Source organism: Sapajus apella, unplaced genomic scaffold, assembly GCF_009761245.1.
Source record: "Sapajus apella isolate SASKATOON/1434 unplaced genomic scaffold, GSC_monkey_1.0 scaffold51, whole genome shotgun sequence".
NCBI lineage: Eukaryota > Metazoa > Chordata > Mammalia > Primates > Cebidae > Sapajus > Sapajus apella.
Window position 1 is genome coordinate 14,237,576 of NW_022436991.1, and position 21,122 is coordinate 14,258,697.

General features: G+C 49.6%; 1 protein-coding gene and 1 non-coding gene across 5 annotated transcripts in view; both read right to left on the reverse strand.

Moving 5' to 3' along the window:
- Positions 1-21,122, reverse strand: part of GSG1L (GSG1 like) — a 269,677-nt gene that overhangs the window by 199,097 nt on the left and 49,458 nt on the right. The gene's annotated exons all lie outside the window — the stretch shown is intronic.
- Positions 4,950-5,056, reverse strand: LOC116526761. Its single transcript, XR_004258263.1, has one exon. It is a non-coding gene; the product is annotated as a U6 spliceosomal RNA (small nuclear RNA).

The following is a 21,122-nucleotide window of genomic DNA, read 5'->3' on the forward strand; positions in this document are numbered from 1 at the left end:
TATGAAAGAGGTACTATTGTTATGCCCATTTTTGAATGACAAAACAGAAGTACAGGAGGTTTCATACCTGAGTCAGGATATTCCAACCCAAGCACTCTAACTCCAGAGTTTCCACTCTTTTATACAAAAAAATTAGCTGGGGGTGGTGGGTTAAGATGGAGTCTCGCTCTGTCATCTAGGCCAGAGTGCAATGGTGAGATCTCGGCTCACTGCAACCTCTGCCCCCCAGGCTCAAGTGATTCTCCTGCCTCAGCCTCCCAAGTAGCTGGGACTACAGACACACGCCACCATGCCCAGCTAATTTTTTGTATTTTTAGTAAAGACAGGATTTCACCATGTTGCCGAAGCTGGTTTCGAACTCCTAAGCTTAGGTACTCTGCCAACCTCAGCCTCCCAAAGTGCTGGGATTACAGGTGAGAGTCACCATGCCTGGCCCAGAGTCCCCACTTTCAATCACATTTGGAGGAATGCAACTTGTAGGATGGATTTTATCTATTCTGCTGCACTCCAAAGAGCAGAACCAGGCTCAACAGCTCCAAGGAGCAGGACTCTGCCCAATACAATCAAAGAATGGCCCAGCCTCAAAGAAAAGCCCCTTTGCAATGGCATTAAACTTTGCAATGGTGTAAATGAGAGAGGAGAAAAGGAAGAGGCTGGTCAGGCAGGCAGTTAGGATGGGCCCTTCATTTAATTATTTCAAACAAAAGAACAGCCTGCAGGTACAGATAAGGAAACTTGCACATGGGAGCTTGCCTGAGACATGCCCACAGCTGCACAGATAAGAAAGACTACACAGGTAACTTGCCCAGACAGGCCCACAAGGGGAAGTTCTGTCCCCTGACACATGCACAGGAAGGGAGACAAAGCAATATGGAGTAACTCAAGCTAAGGACCCACATGCGCACTAAGGGGACGGGATGGAGTACCAGAAATTCACACCTTATGCAGATGAGACACCCGGCCCTCATCCATCTCATCTAAAAGCCTTTGCATTCGACTGTAAAAACGGCAACTCTCTTCCAGGCCCCTTCTACAGAGGAGAGCTTTCTTCTTTTGCTTGTTAAACTTTCACTCCAACCTCACGCTTTGTGTCCAAGCTCCTTAATTCTCTTGGTCGTGAGACAAAGAACTCCAGGTGATACCTCACAAAGAGAGACTGCTACATTGTGGTACATTGGTGAGACTATAACATAAGGATAGGAGAAAGACTTGAACCACCATGTGGGGATGTTGCCAAGATATTCAAGCAGCTGATGGAGGATGGGGCTGGGCCAGTGTTTTCTCAGGTCCCTAGGGGTTCAGAACGGTGGAGGGAATGGCATTAAACCACACCGAATTGTGTCATAGGGAACAATTCTCCCTCTAATTCCCTTCCAGCCCTTCAGATGACTTCCAACAGGAAACGACAGCTTTGTGCTAGCCTCTCTTTAACATTGCTCTAACTCTTGCTGATAATACTTCCTAATACTTCCTGTTTCACAAAGAGAAAAAAAGACCGCAACATCCAGCTAGAGTTCAATGGCATTGTTTCTTTTATGCTCGTATGTGCACACACGTGCTCGCGCGCACGCGTGCGCACACACACACACACACACACACACACACACTTCTTCTATTTTGGTGAGTTGTACTGTTCTTCCACTCCCAATTTTGATCTAAAGTTCCCCTTTTACCTTCATTTTTGTAAGAAGACTGTGAGACAATATAGAGCAGAAAAATCATAGGAGAAGACGAATATGTAACTAGAAATAAATTAATAAAGGTGATGAGGAAGGAGACCCTTAATCCTCTTAAGCTTCTGAGAGCCCCTCCCCCTAGACTTCTACACTGCATTTAAATAGGACAAGTAAAGGCTGGCAGACCTGGGCGCCATCCTTAATCACACCCCCATAGATCGCAGGCATGGTATGGAGGAATCTTTCCGGAAGGCACTGTTTTTGCCTAAACACGATCAAACCCCCACGTAGTCATGTACCCCACGCCTGCTTCATGGATCAAGACCCTTTCACGTGTAATTTCCAGAACTGTAAGACTTGAAAAGGGCAAGGATTTTCTTTGTTGAGGAGCTCGGTTGTTAAGGTATTTTCACCTGCCGCAGCTCCCGGCTAAATAAATCACTACTTCCTTCCCTGTTCGGTGTTCAAGAGGTTTGTTTGTGGTGGCTTCTGCCTCAGTGATATGAAAATAAGCAAAGTCTGGAAACACTGAGATAAAAGAATTCTCTGCTTCTAGGCCCACTCCAGGCTGAGAGGTCATAGGGCCGCCACCTTGCACATAACAGAGCGCCATTCACATTGTGGTTTATAGGAACAACGTTCCCTGGAATCGTGCAGTGTACAGCCTGCGCAGCTGTACACAACAGCCATGGATATTTTTAGAGTTACAAATATCCCAAACACACAAGGAAGGGAGATAATCTTCTGGCCGGCTGCCCTGAAATTGGCAGCCAAAGTTTCTCACTCCAAATTATGTTATTTTCTATTCATGATCCGCATACAGCATCCCCAAGCTCAGGGGATCACCAGGCAGCCCAAGCAGCACTGAGTCTCAACCCAACCTCGAGAAGAATCAGAAGGATCAGGAGGCCCAGGGCTCTCCTCAGGGGTGACTCACGAACTAATCCCAGCAAGGCTGCGAAAAGATAAACTGCATGTTCAAGTGTAAAGGCAGCAGGCCGACAGTCTCAGACATCAACGCCCTTGGAGAATATAGTATCCATTTTTTTTTTAGATGGAGTATCACTCTGTTGCCAGGCGGGAGTGTAGTGGTGCAATCTCGGCTCACTACAACCTCCACCTCCCGGGTTCAAGCGATTCTCCTCCCTCAGCCTCCTGAGTAGCTGGAACTACAGGCGCCCGCCACCATGCCCAGCTAATTTTTGTATTTTTAGTAGAGACGGAGTTTTACAATGCTGGCCAGGATGGTCTCAATCTCTTGACCTTGTGATCCGCCCGCCTCGGCCTCCCAAAGTGCTGGGATTACAGGCATGAGCCACCATGCCCGGCCCCATGAACCATTCTTAAAAAAGCTAGCTGACATTGAAATCCAGCTCACCAAGGAAGAATCAAAATAAACCCAAGAATGGAGAAGTCATAATAAAACTCCATGGTGGGTAAAGAATCCATTTAAACAAATAACCAAAAGGAAAAAAATGCAGGTAGTGTAATTGTTACACCTTGATGCTGTAAAAATCCTGTAAGCACCAAAAATCAGGAAGTCAGAAGCATCAAGACCTGTAGTCACCACATATTTCTGAGAAGCAATCTAATACCAGAAAAACCTTGTTTAAAGACCATAGGTATACACTTCTATCCCCCTCCCCTGCAAAACTACAAAGTTAATTATCTTCCCGAAGGTGAAAAGGGCCAGGCAGAAGAGAATGGAGAGTGGAATTCAGGCCTGACGCATGAACACCAAGGGAGCCTCACTTGTCGTGAGGGACACCAGTCCCAGTGACTCTTGAACTCCTGGCCTCAACAGTTCTCCCACCTCAGCCTCCCGAGTAGCTGGGATTACGGGCATGTACCACTGCACCTGCCCCCAGCAGGCTCTCAAACCCAGGGCCACTGAAGAAAGACCTCTCATGTCTTAGGAAGTTCCTGTGCTGATTAAAGCACACACACACACACACACACACACACGCACGCACACACACACACACAGAGCCAGGCACAGTGGCTCACACTCGTAATCCTAGCACTGTGGGAGGCCAAGGCAGGAGGATCGCTTGAGCCCAGGAGCTTGAGACCAGCCTTGGCAACACAGTGAGTCTCCATATCTAAAAAAAATTTTTTTTTAAAAAGTGTTTTAAAGTAAAAGCACACACTAGAAAATCAACTTACACTCACCCATACCAAGCCGGTCCTAAACAGTGCCCTCTCTCTCTCTGTGACTCACATGCATTTCTCTCTAGGTCCACAGCCTCAGCCTCTCCTCTGGCCTCCCTCTACACCACCAGCCACAGGAATACTTGTAGAATCCATATGTGAATTCTGCTCAGGCACCTCCGATTGCCTTTAGATTTCACCAGAATCATGCCCTCGAGCATTTATGAAAAATGGAGGCTTCTTAAGATGCATATTCTCTGTGACCCAACAATTCCATTTCTTGGAACTCATCTTACACATGTGAAAAATTACACAAGGTCAAAATCATTCATTGCAACCTTATTTTAATAGCAAAGGACTGGAAATAACCTAAAATTTCATTAATTAAATAAGAAACATGCATTCAATTTATGGAAGGATCACATCCATTAAAATGAACAAGCCTGTTCGCTCTCTCTCAGAATGTAATTATTAATTAATATTAGTAGTACATGGAAAAGTGGGGACCTCACTGAAGTTTGACACCCACTGCTCATCCAGAATAAGTCTACACAACTCTGGCCCTTCGGTCTACTGTGGTCTCCTGACATTCTCCATCTGACACTCTACTCATTCTCCATTGCTGCTGTAACAAATTTACACAAACATTTGTATTGGCTAAAACAATACAAAATCTTTATTTATTTATTTATTTATTTTTTGAGACAGAGTCTCACTCTGTCATCCAGGCTGGAGTGCAGTGGCTCAATCTCAGCTCACTGCAGCTTCTGCCTCCCAGGCTCAATCGATTCTCGTGCCTCAGCCTCCCCAATAGCTGGGATTACAGGCATGCACCACCACACCCAGCCAATTTTTGTATTTTTTAGTAGCAACGGGGTTTCGCCATGTTGGCCAAGCTGGTCTTGAACTCCTGAGCTCAGGTAATCTGCCCACCTCAGCCTCCCAAAGTGCTGGGATTACAGGCTTGAGCCACCGCACCCAGCCACTCTCCACTTCTGAGTCTCCCACGTCCATTGGACCACTCTATGGGCCTTTGCATACCCATAGCTTGGCTCCCATTCATAAGTGAGAGCATACGGAGTCTGGTTTTCCATTCCAGGGTGACTTCACTTAGAATAATGGAAAAATATGGAACGCTTCATGAATTCGTGTGTTATCCTTGCACAGAGGCCACGCTCGCCCTCTCTGTATCATTCCAATCTTAGTGTATGTGCTGCCAGATCAAGCACCGATGTGGACATCTTTGGAGCAGGCGACGTTGTTCTACCGACCACAGATACCCTATATCCCCGGCTACCAAAGCATCTGTCACATCTCATCAAACACAAGATCTTGCCAGGTGTGGTAGCTCCTGCCTGTAATCCCAGCATTTTGGGAGGTCAAGGCAGGAGGATTGCTTGAGGCCAGGAGCTCGAGGTCAGCCTGGGCAACACAGTAAGACCTCATCTCTACAAAAATTTAAAAATGAGCTGGGGGTGGTGGCATGAGCCTGTAGTCCCAGCTACTCGGGAGGCTGAGGCAGGAGGCTCATTTAAGCCCAGTTCAAGGCTGCAGTGAGCTGTGATCGCACCACTGCCCTCCAGCCTAAACAATAGAGTGAGACCTTGTCCATAAAATATAAATCAATAAATAATATTTTAAACAAAAACACAAGACTTCATGACTATAGACCAGTCCCTCCACCTGAAATGCTTTCTCATCTGCCCAAACTCTACTCAGACCTTCAAGGCTGAACTCAAAAGCCCCTTCCTCCATGAAGCCCTCTCTGATTTCCCCAAACAGAGTTAGTGACACTGCTAGCACTTTGAAAAAGTCTGTCTATATAACACATGTCACTTGGCATTTAAATCGTATGTTTACTTGTACATCTCTCAGTAGCCAGCAAGCAATTTAAGAGTGAAAATGAACGTATTCAACCACAGGTCCCCACTATTTATCACAATGCCTGGAGCGTAATAGGGTTTAATATTTAATAATCAATGATTGGGCGAGACATGGTGGCTCACGCCTGTAATCCCACACTTTGGGAGGCTGAGATGGGCAAATCCCTTGAAGGCAGGAATTCAAGATCAGCCTGGCCAACGTGGTGAAACCCCATCTCTACTAAAAGTACAAAAATTAGTGGTGTGTGGTGGTGCATGCCTGTAATCCCAGCTACTCAGGAGACTGAGGCATGAGAATCACTTGAACCCGGGAGGTTTCAAGGGTTGCAGTGAGCTGAGATCACACCACTGCATTCCAGCCTGGGTGACAGAGTGAGACTCTGTCTCAAAACAAAAATCATCATCGTCATCATCATCACTGATGGAATGAATTACCAAATTCTTTTTATTTTACTGTGGAGCACACTATTTAATACATAATCCAAAGTATGATTTTATGCATCTGCTGTTAATCCACATGCCTGGCCCACGATAGGAACTCTATAAATATTTGCAGCATAAATAAATTAATACTTATATCTAATATTTATTGAACATTTTCTATATGCCAAAATACAGAACATTTTCTACATTTTCTATATTGAACATTTTCTATATTGAACACTTAGCTAAGCTCTTATAAGCTCTGCCTCCCTCACTTAATTCTTCACAATACCTCTCAAGGGAGTACTACTGTATTCATTTGGGTAGTTAATACTAGCTGCTATTACAAACATCTCAAAATCTTAAAAATTCTTTCTTAGCTGCCTCTCCTGAATGACTCATATCCATGAAGTAACTCAGGGATCCAGGCTCCTTCTATGGTGTAGCTGCACCACAGACGAGGGAGAGAAAATAGAGGGAGGGCACACAGTATATTTGTCCACCACAGCCCAGAAGTGACATCCATCACTCCTGCTCTTATCCCATTGGCCAGGCTAGTCACATGGCCATTCCAAGTGCAAAGGACTCTGGGAAATGCAGAGGAACTCAAGGCTACTGATAAGCATAGAGTCACAGCTGGAATCACCATCTTCCTTATCGTACAGTGGAAGAAACAAACATTCAGAGGAATGGAGACACTGCCCAAGTCCTTTTAGCTACAGTGTGTAGGAGACAAGTTCAACCTCAGATCTGTCTCCCTGCATAGACCCAGCCCTTAACCATTACTGACATCTAACATTCTGTGCGCTCAAAAGTTAGGCCACAGCAGGGTGCAGTGGCGAGGACTCCACCCTGGATGGGACAGTCCCTCTGGATCATCCCCCAACAGATAATCCACCAAGAGCTAATCAGGAGTTGGCTGGGTCTTGCATTTTACTATTTGCTTAGTCCTGCCAGAATCCTTTTATTCACAAGCGTCTAAACAATGACATGAGGCAGATGTTACGTGCTGATTTCCCCCTCCAGATTGGTGCAAGAGAGGAAACGGAATCTATTTTTTTAAGCGAGCATCAGCTGAAGCTTGAACAAAACCAATACCTCTTGCAGGACAAGCAGCTCTCTAAGCTTCCCACAGACGCTCTCAGAGTGTCATTTCTGGGGTTTATTTGGCAGTTGTTTACAGTCTGGAAAGAAATACTGCTCCTTCCTGGATACGTCTCTTCTCTCCGCCTCCCGCAACCTCGCAACCTTCCCCTAACAGTGTCAGCCCTTTGCCCTTGTAGTTTAAAATCGTAATTAAAAATATCCCCTCGACCCCCCGTTGCTTTGCCCAGAATCAGTCCAGAGTCCACGCCCTCTTTCCAAACCCCACCATTCTTCTCGCCTGTTCTCCGTCTTCCAGCGTCAGCATCTCCACACTGAGACAATTGCAATTACAAGTCAATTCTCAATTATTCGGGGCTGATTATTCAGGGAGTGGATTGCTCAGGCTTTCTGCTTCCCCCACTCTCTGTGGGTTTCGTTCTACTCATTAGTACCTCCACCAGCAGACAAGAAAGGAAAAGAAAAGTTTGCTGAACTCCCATCCCTCAAAACCAGTGGCTGGTTAAGCCATTTCTGTTTGCAGGGAGGCAACTGGGATCCTGGACTTTATCTGTCCAGGCTGCCTCTTCCCTGATTCACACAGACAATGCAGACTTGCCATGATTTTTCCAGGAAGGGGAGGAGAGGTACAGCCAACGCCAGCCTGGGTCTTTCATCCCAAGGCTGCTCCCACCAGCCTGTGACGTCTGTGTGCTTGACAACAGCGTGTGCCCACGTGGAAGTGTGTGCGTGAGTGTGCACGAAAGACCCGGTGTTGTCAGCTACAGCATACAGCTTGATGGCAGGGGCTGTCTCTTTACAGCACGAAATATGTCAAGGGACCATTGTGTGATGGCATATCTAATAAATACAATGAATTTTCAAAAACAAATCAGAGAGAGGCAGACAAAAGGCAATTCACCCTCACATGAAATCGTCTCCTCCGCCAGCTTACCCAAAACAGGGCTTGTTTTTAGACCAGAGGCCCTCTCCCAGGTCAAAGCCTCCGATCTTGGGGCATGTGAATCATAGTCCCTTACTGAAACGCTATAGGACAAACGGGGCTCCTCCTTGAGAGGTCATCTGGGGGCCCTCGAGAGAAAGAACTGACACTGGTCCAGTGGATAGAGTGTGTATCTGCCCGGAAGAGGGCCCAAGGTTGGCCCAGAACTGAGTCACCTTGGCGACAATCACCACTTCCTGCAGCCTGGCAGCCTGGTTTCCACTCGCCACTTGGTAACCTACAGAACTGTCCTCTACCAGGGCAGAGCAGCCTATGTATAGGCAAGAGTGGGGCTCCCGTGTGGGGACAATGAGATGGGTCCTTTAACTCTCTTCCAGCAAACCCCACCAGACTCCTGGCAGTCTAACTCTGGGTCATCTTGCCTCATTTTTGCATTCAATCAGCAAATACTCATTAAGCACCTACTACGTTGCCGGGCTGTGTTGGAAGCACTGAGGATTCAGTGGTGCGCAAGACGTGATGTTTTCATTCCAGCAGGGGAAGCAGATGTAAACAAGTCAACAAATAAATAAACAACAGATGGTGATATGCGCCCTGAATAAAACAAAACAGGATGCTGTGTGATGGAATGACAGGGCGAGCCAGGCTTCTCTCATAGGCTGATCGGGGCCTTTTCTCCAAGAGAGGACATTCCAGCTGAAACCTGATGAGGACAAGCTGGTCATGCAAAGATCCAGGGGGTGGCCAGGTGCTGTGGCTCAAGCTTATAATCCTAGCACTGTGGGAGGCCAATGTGGAAGGGTCACTTGAGCCCAGGAGTTCAAGACCACCATGGGCAACATGACAAGATCCCATCTCTACAAAAATTTTAAAAATTAGCCAAGCATGGTGACATATGCCTGTAGTCCCAGTTACTCAGAAGGCTAAGGCAGGAGGATCGCTTGAGCCCAGGAGGTGGAGGCTGGAGTGGGCTGTATTTGTACCACTGCACTCTAGCCTGCATAACAGAGCAAGACCATGTCTCAAAAAAAATTAAAAAGAAAAGATTCTGGGGAGAACATCCTAGGCAAAAGGCACAGCAAGTGCAAAGGCCCTGGGGCAGGAATGAACTTGGAGTGCTGGAGGAACAGCAGTGAGGCTGTTGTGAGGGCGTTCTGGGCGATGAGAGGGGCCAGGGCCGGGTTGCTCAGCCTTGTGCTGGGGAGGCCTTAAGGAGCAATTCCGCAGCTCTGGGAAGCCACTGAGGGCACCAGGAAGATGAGCACTGTGATCTGATTTGCATTCTTAAAAGCTCTATCTGGAGGCTGGGTGGCTGCAAAAGACAGAACCCACTCGCAGGAGCTTGAGCATAGATGTTTGTTAGCACAGAAGGATACAAGGGCATCTCATTGAACCCAGGAGCAGGGGCTGAAGGAGAGGGGAGCCGTGGGAGCTGGGCAACCCCTCTCTGGCTGTCTCAGCCCCTCTCTGCTCCTCTGAACACAGGCTTGCCTCCCTCAAACACTCCACCCCTTGTCCCTGTGTCCGGCCCTACAGAGGCCAGTCCACCTCCCAGAGTCCTCCAAACTCCCAGGACAGAGAAGCCGATTGGTCCAGCCCAGGTCACATGTCCAGTCCAAGTGGCCAATCAGCATGGCCGGGTAGCTCATGGCCTTGCAGGAAAACATGGCTGCCAGCATGGTCATGACTGATGGTAGGGAAGGCGCCAGGGGAGGGGGACTGGGCTGGGCAGGTCTCTCCAAAGTGTCTGCTTCCCAGTGCTCCCCAGAATTCCCTCTGGCAGCCTTCCCTGACTTCCTCCATTCCTGTCTCCATCTCAGTCCCCACCCGCAACTCAACCAGGGGGGCCAGGGCTGGCCAGACCACAGAGTTGCTCAGAGCTTAGGGTGTAGGGAGTTTCCCACTCAGGGCAACAGGACCCCAGAAGCAGGGGCAACAAAGGGAAAAAGCCAAACCCAGAAAGATGGAGGCTGGGATCTGGGGGTAAGGAAGACTGCTCTGAAAAGCTTTAAGCCAGGAACCAGGAGCAGAAAAACAAAAGTCAGCATGGCAGGGAGACGGACGGCACAGCTGCTGGGGCCCACGGCGAGTATCACGTGCCCGCCAGGCCTCGTGGGGCCGCTGGGCTGATGGCCACTCAGCCTGAGGCGCCTGTGTGCACAGCAGGGTGAAGGGGGCAGGAGAGAGCCCACGGGGCGGTCGGGGGGGGGCTGCGCGTGGCTCCTCCTGCAGCTCAGAGGCCTCCGCTCTCAGAGAGGATAGCTCTCTGCCCACTCTCCTCCGTGCTGGCTGCTCGCTTGCTGCCAAGGCCCCAAGAACAGCCGGTGTGGGCATCCAGGGATGCTGGCATCTGGGCCTCGGTCTATCGGCAGTTTAATTGCAAAGGGGCGTCCTGGAAGGAACAGGGGCTGGAGGGAGAAGAGAGAACTGAGTGGGAGGAGATGGTGGCGGGGGTGGGTGGGTTCCTGTCTCAACAGGAGCTGAGGGCCAGGAGGAGGGAAGGACGGAAACCCAGAGAGCCGGAAGCAGGAGAAGAGAGAAGAGGAGAGTGGCGGGGGTGTGGGTGGGGGTGTAGGTGTGGGTGGGGGTGGGGTGGGGGTGGTGGGTGTGCGGGTGGAGGGGGAAAAAAGGAGGCTCGGCATGGTGGCTTGCACCTATAATCCTAAGGCTTTGGGAGGCCAAGGCAGGAGGACTGCTTGAGGTCATGAGTTTGAGACCAGCCAGGGAACCATAAAAAGACTCCATCTCCACAAGAAAACTCAAAAATTAACCAAGCGTGATGGTGTGTGCCTGTAATCCCAACTACTCGGGAGGCCGAGGCAGGAGGATCGCTTGAGCCCAGGAGGTAGAGGCTGCAGTGAGCTATGACTGCACCACTGCACTCCAGCCTGGGCAACAAAGCAAGACCCTGCCTCAAAAAAATAAATAAAAATAAAAGATAGGAAAAAAAAAAAAAGCAAAGCACAGTATATTAGAGACAAAGAGACCAAAATGGAGAGAGGTGGAGACAGATATGACAGAAACAGCCAGACAGCGAAAGAATGAGGACTGCCTGGGCTCAAACCCAGCTGCCGCAACTAATGACAAGTTACACTTACTAGTCCGCTAGGACTGCCGTAAAAAGCACCACAAATAGGTGGCCCGAACACCAGTTACTGTCTCACAGCTCTGGAGGCTGGAGGTCCAAAATCAACGTTAGTAGGGCTGCCTTCTTCTGAGGGCTATGCAGGAATGATCTGTTCCCGGCCTCTCTCCTTTGTTTTTGTTTTTTTGGAGACAGTTTCACGCTTGTTGCCCAGGCTGGAGTAGAATGGTGTAATCTCAGCTCACTGCAAACTCCGCCTCCTGGGTTCAAGCGAGTCTCCCATCTCAGCCTCCCAAGTAGCTGGGATTACAGACATACACCATCAACCCTGGCGAATTTTATAATTTTTAGTAGAGACGGGGTTTCACCATGTTGGTCAGGCTAGTCTCGAACTCCTGAGCTAAAGTGATCTGCCCGCCTCGGCCTCCTGAAGTGCTGGGATTATAGCCCAGCCTCTCTCCCTGACTTGTAGATGCCGCCTTCCCATCCACATGGCATTCTCCCTGTATGTGTTTGCATTTCTGCATTTCCCCATTTTAGGAGGACATCCACCATATTGGATTAGGGCCCACCCAAAATACTTTATTTTAACATGATTACATCTATAAAAAATGAGCTTCGGCTGGGAGCGGTGGCTCACGCCTGTAATCCCAGCACTTTGGGAGGCCGAGGCGAGAGGAACTCGAGGTCAAGAGATCGAGACCATCCTGGCCAACATGGTGAAACCCCTTCTCTACTAAAAATAAAAAAATTAGCCAGGCATGGTGGCAGACGCCTATAGTCCCACCTACTGGGGAAGTCGAGGCAGGAGAATCATTTGAACCCACGAGGCAGAGGTTGCAGTGAGCCGAGATCGCACCACTGCACTCCAACCTGGCGACAGAGCGAGACTTTGTCTCAAAAAAAAAACAAAAACAACAAAAACTTTCCTCCAAATAACATCACATTCTGAGGCCCTGGGGGTTAGAAGTTCCACATATGAATGGAGGGGATATCATTCAACCCGTCACATCTCTTAACCTCTCTGTGCCTTTAGTTTCCTATTCCTAAAATAGGCATAATAATAGTACCTTCCTCAGAGGTCTTTCCAAGGAGTCAGGGAGCTACCAGGCATGGAGCTGGGCAGGCAGTAAAGACTTAGTGAGTGTTAATTGCATTGTCATTGTTACTGTTACTATTTGGTACATTTAGGCAGAATCATGACCCCCTAAAATGTCCATGCTTTAATCTTTGGAAGCTGTAAATATGTTACTATACAAAACAGAAGGGACTTTGCAGGTATAATTAAGGTTGCATCCCTTGAAATGGGGAGATTAACTGTTATCCAAGTGGACCCAATGTCATCATGAGCCCATAATAGCAGAGAATATTCCCCAACTGCAGGAAGAGAGGGAGAAGCCAGGTGAGAAAAACTCAACCCGCTGTTGCTGGCTCTGAGATGGAGAAGCCAGGGAGGGGGGTCTCCAGCCAAGGAACAGGGTGACCTCCAGAAGACAAGAAGAGCTCTTCATTTACAGCCAGCAAGAAAGCAGGGACCTCCGTCCTACCATCTGGAGGAACTGAATTCTGCCAACAATCAGAATAAGCAAAAAATGGATTCACGCCTAGAGGCTCTGGAACAAAGCACAGCCTGCCAACACCTTGATCTTACTTTTTTGTTTTATTTTATTTATTTGAGACAGAGTCTCACTCTGTCGCCCAGGCTGGAGTGCAGAGGCACAATTGTGGCTCTACAACCTCTGCCTCCCAGGTTCAAGTGATTCTCTTGCTTCAGCCTTCCAAGTGGCTGGGATTACAGGCACGCACCACCACACCTGGCTAGTTTTTGTATTTTTAGTAGAGACAGGGTCTCACCATGTTGGCCAGGCTGGTCTCGAACTCCTCACCTCAAATGATCTGCCCACCTCAGCCTCCCAAAGTGCTGGGATTACAGGCATGAGCCACTGCGCCTGACCCATGACACCTTGATTTTAGATGGGTGAGACTGTCCTGGATTCTGGCCTGCAGAACTGTAAGATAATAAATGTATGCTGTTTTAAACCACTAAGTTCGTGAGGTCATGTGTTACAGCAGCCACAGAAAACTAATACATTCTGAAAATGCCAGGCAAATGGGAGCGGGCAATCTGGTCGACCAAGCCCTCTGTTGGGAGACCAGGTGGACACCAGTGCCCCCTAGGGGCAGTGAGCCACCCTAGCCACCACGGAGAGGCCGGCCCACCTGGAGGGCCACCACGGAGAGGCCGGCCCACCTGGAGGACCCCCTCGGGAACAGGAGCGGGACCCACACACTGGCCTTTGCCATTGGCACAACATCTAAAAGCAGACAGAAAAGCAAGGGGCTATCTGTGCCTGGTCAGGGAGACACCGAGGGCCCCCAGAGAGATAAGGGAGTCGCAGGCCACACTCACAGGCCCCTCCACCACTCCAGAGGGCACCCTGACCGTCAGAGACTGAGTAATGCCCCCTCCACGAGGTTCGCGTCCTAATCCTCGGAATCTGTGATATCTTACTTTACATGGCAAAAGGGACTCTGCTGAGTGATGAAGATAAGGATCAAGAGCTGGGGAGATTAGCCAGGATTATCCAGGTGAGTCCAACATAATCACCAGGGTCCTTATAAGAGAGAAGCCGCAGAGTCAAAAAAAGATGATGTGATATGAAACCAGAGGTGGGAGCAACAGGCTTTGAGGATGAAGGAGAAGATACAAGACAAGGAGTATACCTGGCTTCTAGAGAGTGGAAAAGGCAAGGACACCTCCCCCATGAAGCCCCCAAGAGTGCATTCCTGTGGATGCCTTCATTTTAGACTGCTGACCTCCAGAACTGTGGGAGAATATATGTGCATGTGTGTGGTTAGTTTGTTTTGAGTCAGGGTCTTGCCCTGTCGCCGAGGCTGGAGTGCAGCAGTGCCATCACAGCTCACTGCCACCTCAATTCCTGGACTCAGGCGATCCTCCCACCTCAGCCTCCTAAGTATCTGGGACCACAGGTGTGCACCACCACACCCAGCTAATTTTTTTAAATTGCCTGTAGAGATGGAGGTCTCTCTGTGTTATCCAAGCTGGTCTCAAACTCTTGGGCTCAAGGAATCCACCCGCCTTAGCCTTCCAAAGTGCTGGGATGACAGGCTTGAGCCACTGCACCCAGCCTAAATGTGTGTTGTTTTAAACCACTGAGTTTGTGACAATCTGAGGACCCTGGTATATGACAGATGCAACTGACAGCAGTAACAGCTTAGGCATACCCTGTATGGCAGGCACACCTGATTTAAGCTCCCTGCACACACCAGACACTGTTTAGGTTCACACATTGCAGCTTCTTGCTCTGTTACCCCAGATACCTTTGAAGCTTGCTCCCTCAAAGCGGCCTTCCTGACCTCCCCCCATGATAAAACAGCACCCCTGCCCCTGCATGCCCTTGCCCCAGACCCTGATGCGTTTGTCTCACGACACTCACGCCTGCCCGTGGGAACAGATGCATGTGTGTGTGTGCTCATCTGATTCCTCACTGGACCATCAGCTCCATGAGGGCAGGGTCCCTGTCTCACTCACCACTGATTACCCAGTATCCGGTGCCTAGCACAGGGCGCGGGCTCATTACCTATTTGGTGAACGAGTAAACACGTGCTTTGTCATTACCCCCGGTCTCTGGCCCTACCAGGCAAGGCTCACCACGGAAGCAAACTCAGGACCAAACTCCAGCAAAGAGGCTTCCATGAGGCAGGGATGCAGTGGAAAGAGCACTGGCCGTGGGTCAGCAAGCCTAGAACGGAGTCCCACGGTGGGCGACCCTGAGGGAGTCACTGCGCCTCTCTGAGTCTCGGTTTCTTCATCTGTAAAATGGGGATGAGGACTTAACTGCTTCAGCCCACTTCAGAGCTGTTAGCCACATAACAAGTGAAGAAACTGTCTTATCCTAGCTGCTGGCACCAGAATTCCTCTTGAAGACAGAAATGACTTCGTGGAGAAAAATGTTTTGACAAGAGCTTTAGTGCAGAAGGCGAATGCCCCAATGTGCCCATGCACACACACAAACACACACACACACGCTTGCAAGGTTGAATATTGGCTGCCAACAGGAAAGGCTTCTGGGGAGAGGGAAGCAGCTTTGCATGCATGAGGAAGAGACACCGGGCACTCCTTGGGACACCCAGGTAGAAGGAAAAGGGGCCAGGCGGATGCCAGATGCACCATGTCACCTGCACTCTGCGATGGAACCTCCCACGGATCTTCAGTAAAGTCAGCTAAATCCTCAGACGCTCTTTGAGAGGGATTTGTCACTATGGAAACCCAAGAAGGGGCAGCATCTTATCTTGACACTAACCCTATTCAGGAGGGAGTCAACCACTAGAAACCCAGATCCCAAATGCAGAGACAGGTTAGGGTTAGGAAAGGCTTGAGTCCCGGAGACAGAGCTCTGGGGGGGATTTTGCTAAAATGTACCTAGTCCCTAAGGGAGGCATAGAGGCTCCCTACTGATTGGTGCAGGTCAGAAATAAAAAATTAGATTGGACTCATACTGGAGAGCTATTTGCAGATCATAAAGTTCTGTTCAATCTGGAGGTGCCACCATGCCAAGGCCGTTTCCAGCCCACAGGGACTTTCCATCTCCATGAGACCTGCACCCACTGGGAGCAAACTCCTTTGCTCCCCATGGCCAATAAACTCATTCACATCTGTCCCCGACAGGAGAAGTCACCCCTCCCTCCTCCTGCCTGGCAGAGTCTCCGTGATGGAGGCCAGGGGTCAGGAATAATGGATAAAGATGCTACCAAACATCCCTCCACCAGAAATCATTCCTTGGCAACTGCTGGGGAGCAGGAGAGGGGAGCATGTCAGCTAGAACTCCCACAGAACGGTGATTGCAAAATTCCAATGCAGCCGCCCGCAACTGCCTCTGACGGGAAGTCTGATCAGCGTCCCAGGTCACACTATGTCTCCCCTGTGCCAGCCTCGGCCTTTTCTGGGGTAGTCAAGCGGGCCTGGGAACCTGAGGGTAAGGCTGAGGGTAAGGCTGCTGGGTCATCGGGGCTCTGCCAGGTCGCCGGGGCTGTGCCAGGTCGCCGGGGCTCTGCCGGGCAGGCTGCACGCTGTGGATGACCCAAGAGCTCCCAGGAGAATGAAAGGCAGTGCTACACACATGCCCAGATGGCTGTTTGGAAAAGAACCTCACCCTGGTTTCCGACAAGGTTTTCCCTGGAGAGTCTACAAGTTTTAGAGGCAGAGGCAGTTCTTGGAACTGCGCTCAGCAGGATGAAGGAAGGAAGGGTTGTTCTCAAACAGAGCCTGGGCCGGGCCTGGCCCTTGCCAGTCCTGCCTTGTGCCAGCTCCCCCGCCCAAGCGCGCCTCCCAGCTCAGCCGCCTGCGTGACATCCTGGACGCTGGGTTGGGGGCTGTAATATCACATGCTTTTTGGGTTATGGGGTGGTGAAACTGAGGAAAGAAGCTACTGTAAGAGAATGGGCAATGGACACACTGCCTCAGCGGTCAGAGATGAAAGGGAGCAGTGAGGACTGCGAAGAACTGGAGAACATGGGCGTGTCTAAAAGAGACAGACGCCGTCCAGCTCGAGTCCGTCATGGCCATATGTGGCCCAGTCCTGCTAGAGCCTTCCTGTCATCCAACAGAAGCCAGACCCTGGCTTTTGGATAGAATCTCCTGATTTTTCAAATTTGAAGTGGGAGAGACTGCTCTTTGGCCCCGCCTGTCTGCCTTCTTCCGCTGTGCCATCACGGCCACCAAGGACCATGTGGATGAGGGCAGCACCTCGGGGATGGCAGAACAACTGTCTAGAGAGATCCCAGGCCCCTGAAGTGCGGCTGAGATTCCTGGCTCGTTCAGACTTTTATGTGAGAGAGCACAGAAAGCTTCTATTTCGCTTAAGCAGCTGTAATTTTGGGTATTTGGCTCAGCAGTTGGACTTAACTTTTAACTAATGCAGTTGGCCACAGATTCCATTTTCAGATTCCCAGCGAGCACAGCCAACTCTGCCAGCCAGCAGCCGTCAGCTTGCAACCCTGACCTAGGGTGATGTTCTAAACAGAACCTACCAGATCATTTCACTCCCCGGCTTACAAACTCTGAGAGTTTCCCTCAGCTTAACTAAGTCCAGACTCCCTGACAACCCCAAGCAGAGGCTTCACAACCAGTTCTGCTCTGGTCTCAGATTTCATACGCCCACGCGGCTGCTACAGCTGCTCCAAACGCCCCACGGTTTCTGAGCCCCTAAGGTCACCGCTTCCTCCAGGCAGCCAAGCTGAGTCAGTCACGCCCCCCTCTGCCCTCCTACCACCCCTTAAACACATCCTATTAATACCCTGTTATGGCACACATCATGTGGTGTTCTAATTGCATTAGCCTGTGAAAGCAGCAGCTCTGGAGGCAGCCCCAAAACCCCAGTGCTGAAACTCACTTGCTGTGTGATCTTAGGCTAGTCACTCAACTTCTCTGAGCCTCCATTTTCTCATCCGTGGTGAACTGGTAACAATATTGATTATTTATTTAACACATGTAGACAGAATGCCTATTGGGCCAGGCATTCTGCTAGGCACTAAGCACACAAAACCGTACCTGTCATCATGGAGCTTACAAACTTAGAGTGCAGATCGACCTGAAATGAAATTTTACACACAAAAAAAGATACTTCTGGCTGGGCATGGTGGCTCATGCCTGTAATTCTAGTGCTTTGGGAGGCCAAGATGGGAGGATCGCTCAAGACCAAGAGTTCTAGGTCAGCTTCAGCAACACAGCAAGACCCTGTCTCTATGAAAAAAAATTTTTTAATAAATTAAAATTAGCCAGGGTGGCTGCATGCACCTGTAGTCCCAGCTACTCAGGAGGCTGAGGTGGGAGGATCGCTTAAGCCCAAGAGTTCAGGCTGCAGTGAGGCAAGATCATGCCACTGCACTCCATCCAGCCTGAGCAACAGAGCAAGACCTCTCAAAAAAAAAAAAAGTTACTTCAATGCAATTGATAAAATTTACAAGTGGCTGGGCCCAGTGACTCAGGCCTGTAAGCCAGCATTTTGGGAGGCTAAGGTGGGTGGATCACCTGAGGTCAGAAGTTCGAGGCCAGCCTGACCAACATGGTGAAATCCCGTCTCCACTAAATACAAAAAATTAGCCGGGCGTGGTAGCGCATGCCTATAATCTCAGCTACTTGGGAGGCTGAGGCAGGAGAATCACTTGAACCCAGGAGGCAGAGATTACAGTGAGCCAAGATTGCACCATTGCACTCCAGCCTGAGCAGCAGGAGTTTGAGACAAGCCTAGCCAACATGGTGAAACCCTAGCTCTACTAAAGATACAAAAAATCAGCCGGGAGTGGTGGCATGTGCCTGTAATCCCAGCTACTTGGGAGGCTGAGGCAGGAGAATTACTTGAATCCAGGAGGCAAAAGTTGCAGTGAGCCAAGATCACGCCATTGCACTCCAGCCTGGGCAACAGGGTGAGACTCCATCTCAAAAAAAAAAAAAAAAAGCTGATAAGGGAGAAATATAATACACGTGTGGATAATTAATGGAGAGATCCAACCTAGTCTGGGAGAGGGGGCAGAGGAAGTTCTTTTAAGGAGGTGACCTTTATGGAGAGTCATACAGTAAAAGCCAGCTGGGCAAGTGAGGAGCGCTGGCGGGTGGAGGGAGGTGGGTGTCAGGAAGAAGTGGTGGCCTGTACAGAGGTCCTGCCACAGGAAGAGAATCTCCTTTTCCAGAAACCCAAAAGAATCATGAAGACGATGTTTGGGGGGCACAGCAACCATGCTTTGGATCTTCAAAGCCCAAAACAGTGCTCAGCACATAGGAAATGTTACTCGACCCTGTTGCCCACCACTCTCTGATTTGCTGACTGTATTTCCACACATGGGCGTGGCATTCCCCAGGCACAGATCACGTGCCAGGTGCTGCAAAGGACATAGTAAGAAGATTTGAAGATGGACCAGCCCTGTGTCCTGCTCTCTCAGCATTTCCAATCCCAAAGCATGAGGGTCGCAAGCACCACGTTAAGGCATCAAGGTTTGTGTAATAGCAAACACTAGGGATTGCCCACCAAAGCTGATTTCTCTTCTTCCATGGCATTGCAGACACCCAGGTGTCCCGGGCAGGGGACACGGCCATGCAAAGCTCATACCAATGGCTTGTGAGTGGACAGTCCGTGTCAGGGTGAAGATATCAGTCATCTGGCTTCCTGCGTGGCTCACTTCAGCCACACAAACAATGATCTGGGTAATCCCAGTGCTTTGGGAGGCCAAGATGGGAGGATGGCTCGAGGCCAAGAGTTCCTAGGACATACAGAGCAATGACTTCAAAGCAGCCTGGCTCCTGGAATGACTGGCAGGGGCATAGCTGCCCCACCAACCAGGACTATGACCTAAGAGAGAAACAGCCTCTCTGTTCTTCAAGCCTCCGTATTACAGGACCTCTTTGTTACAGCAGCATAGCCTTACCCTGACTCATCTAGGCCCTGAGAAAGGGACAGGGACCTAGGAGTTTGGAGCAGGAAGTGAACATTTTGTGCTACAAGCATCAAGGAAGATTTCCTGGAGGAAGATAGCATTTGCACTAAGCTGAAAGGAAGTATGTGTTCTGAATAAATAAAGGTGTATCCATGGGAGGACATGCTAATAAACAGTTATTAAAGAGCACAGGCAGATCCACATGTGCAGAAGTGAGAAAATGCCTCAGTTCTGTTGTCATGGGGAGAAAGCAGAGGGTAGAATTGTGCCTCTCTGCTTCCATCTCTACATAGGTACGTGGTTGATAATGGAGAAAACAGCTGGAAAAATCAGACTAAACCAAAGAGTGGGGATAAGCATATGGAAAGGGGAGTCATTTTCTTAGTTTTCACTTTTTTAAATTTCCTTTTTTTAAAGAGACAGGGTCTCGCTCTGTCACCCAGGCTGGAGTGCAGCGGGACAATCAAAGCTCACCGTAACCTCCAACTCCTGGGCTCAAGCAATACTCCCACCTCAGCCTCCCAAGTAGCTGGGACTACAGCCACGCTACTTTTTTTTTTTTTTGGTAGGGACGGGGGTCTCACTATCTTGTCCAGGCTGGTCTTGAACTTGTAAGCTCAGGCAATCCTCCCACCTCAGTCTTCCAAAGTGCTGGAATTACAGGTGCAAGCCACCATGCCCAGCCTCACTTGTCCCACTGGGCTGCTGTATCTTTTGGCAATGAATACTTATGTGGTATAATAAAACTTTCTTGCATTTCTGAAGCAAGTGAGAAATATGCTTGTCTTGCCCTCTTGGGAAAGGAGCTGCTCTGAGTACTAAGCCCTACCCCAGCCAGGTCATGAGCTTTGAGAGGAGGCGCTGGTGTAACTTCTAGTCCTTGGAGTCCCACACGGCTGGGACAGAGTCCACTGTTGGAGTTTTTGAAATCCATTTCCAGTTAGTTTCATCTGAGCTCCATGGTTTCCCAAAGACAAAAGCCTTAGAGGCAGAGAGTGTGCCTTCTTTGCCTGGGCAAGGAACCAGGAAATTTGACCTCCTTGGGCCAAAACATAGCTAAACCATGAAGGCCTGGGCGACACCATACCTAATCTGAGATGAGGCTGGGCGCAGCAGCTCACACCTGTCATCCCAGCACTTTGGGAAGCTGAAACAGAAGGATCGCTTGATGCCAGGAGTTTGGGGTCAGACTGGGCAACACAGCAAGACCCCTCTCTACAAAAAAAAATTTTAATTAGCCAGCTAAGTTGGTGTATATCTGCAGTCCCAGCTACTCAGAAGGCTGAGGTGGGAAGATCACTTCGGCCCAAGAATTCAGGGCTGTAGTGAGTAGTGATCACACCACTGAACTCTAGCCTGGGCGACAGAGAAAGACCCTGTCTCAAAAAATAAAGGACCATGGATTT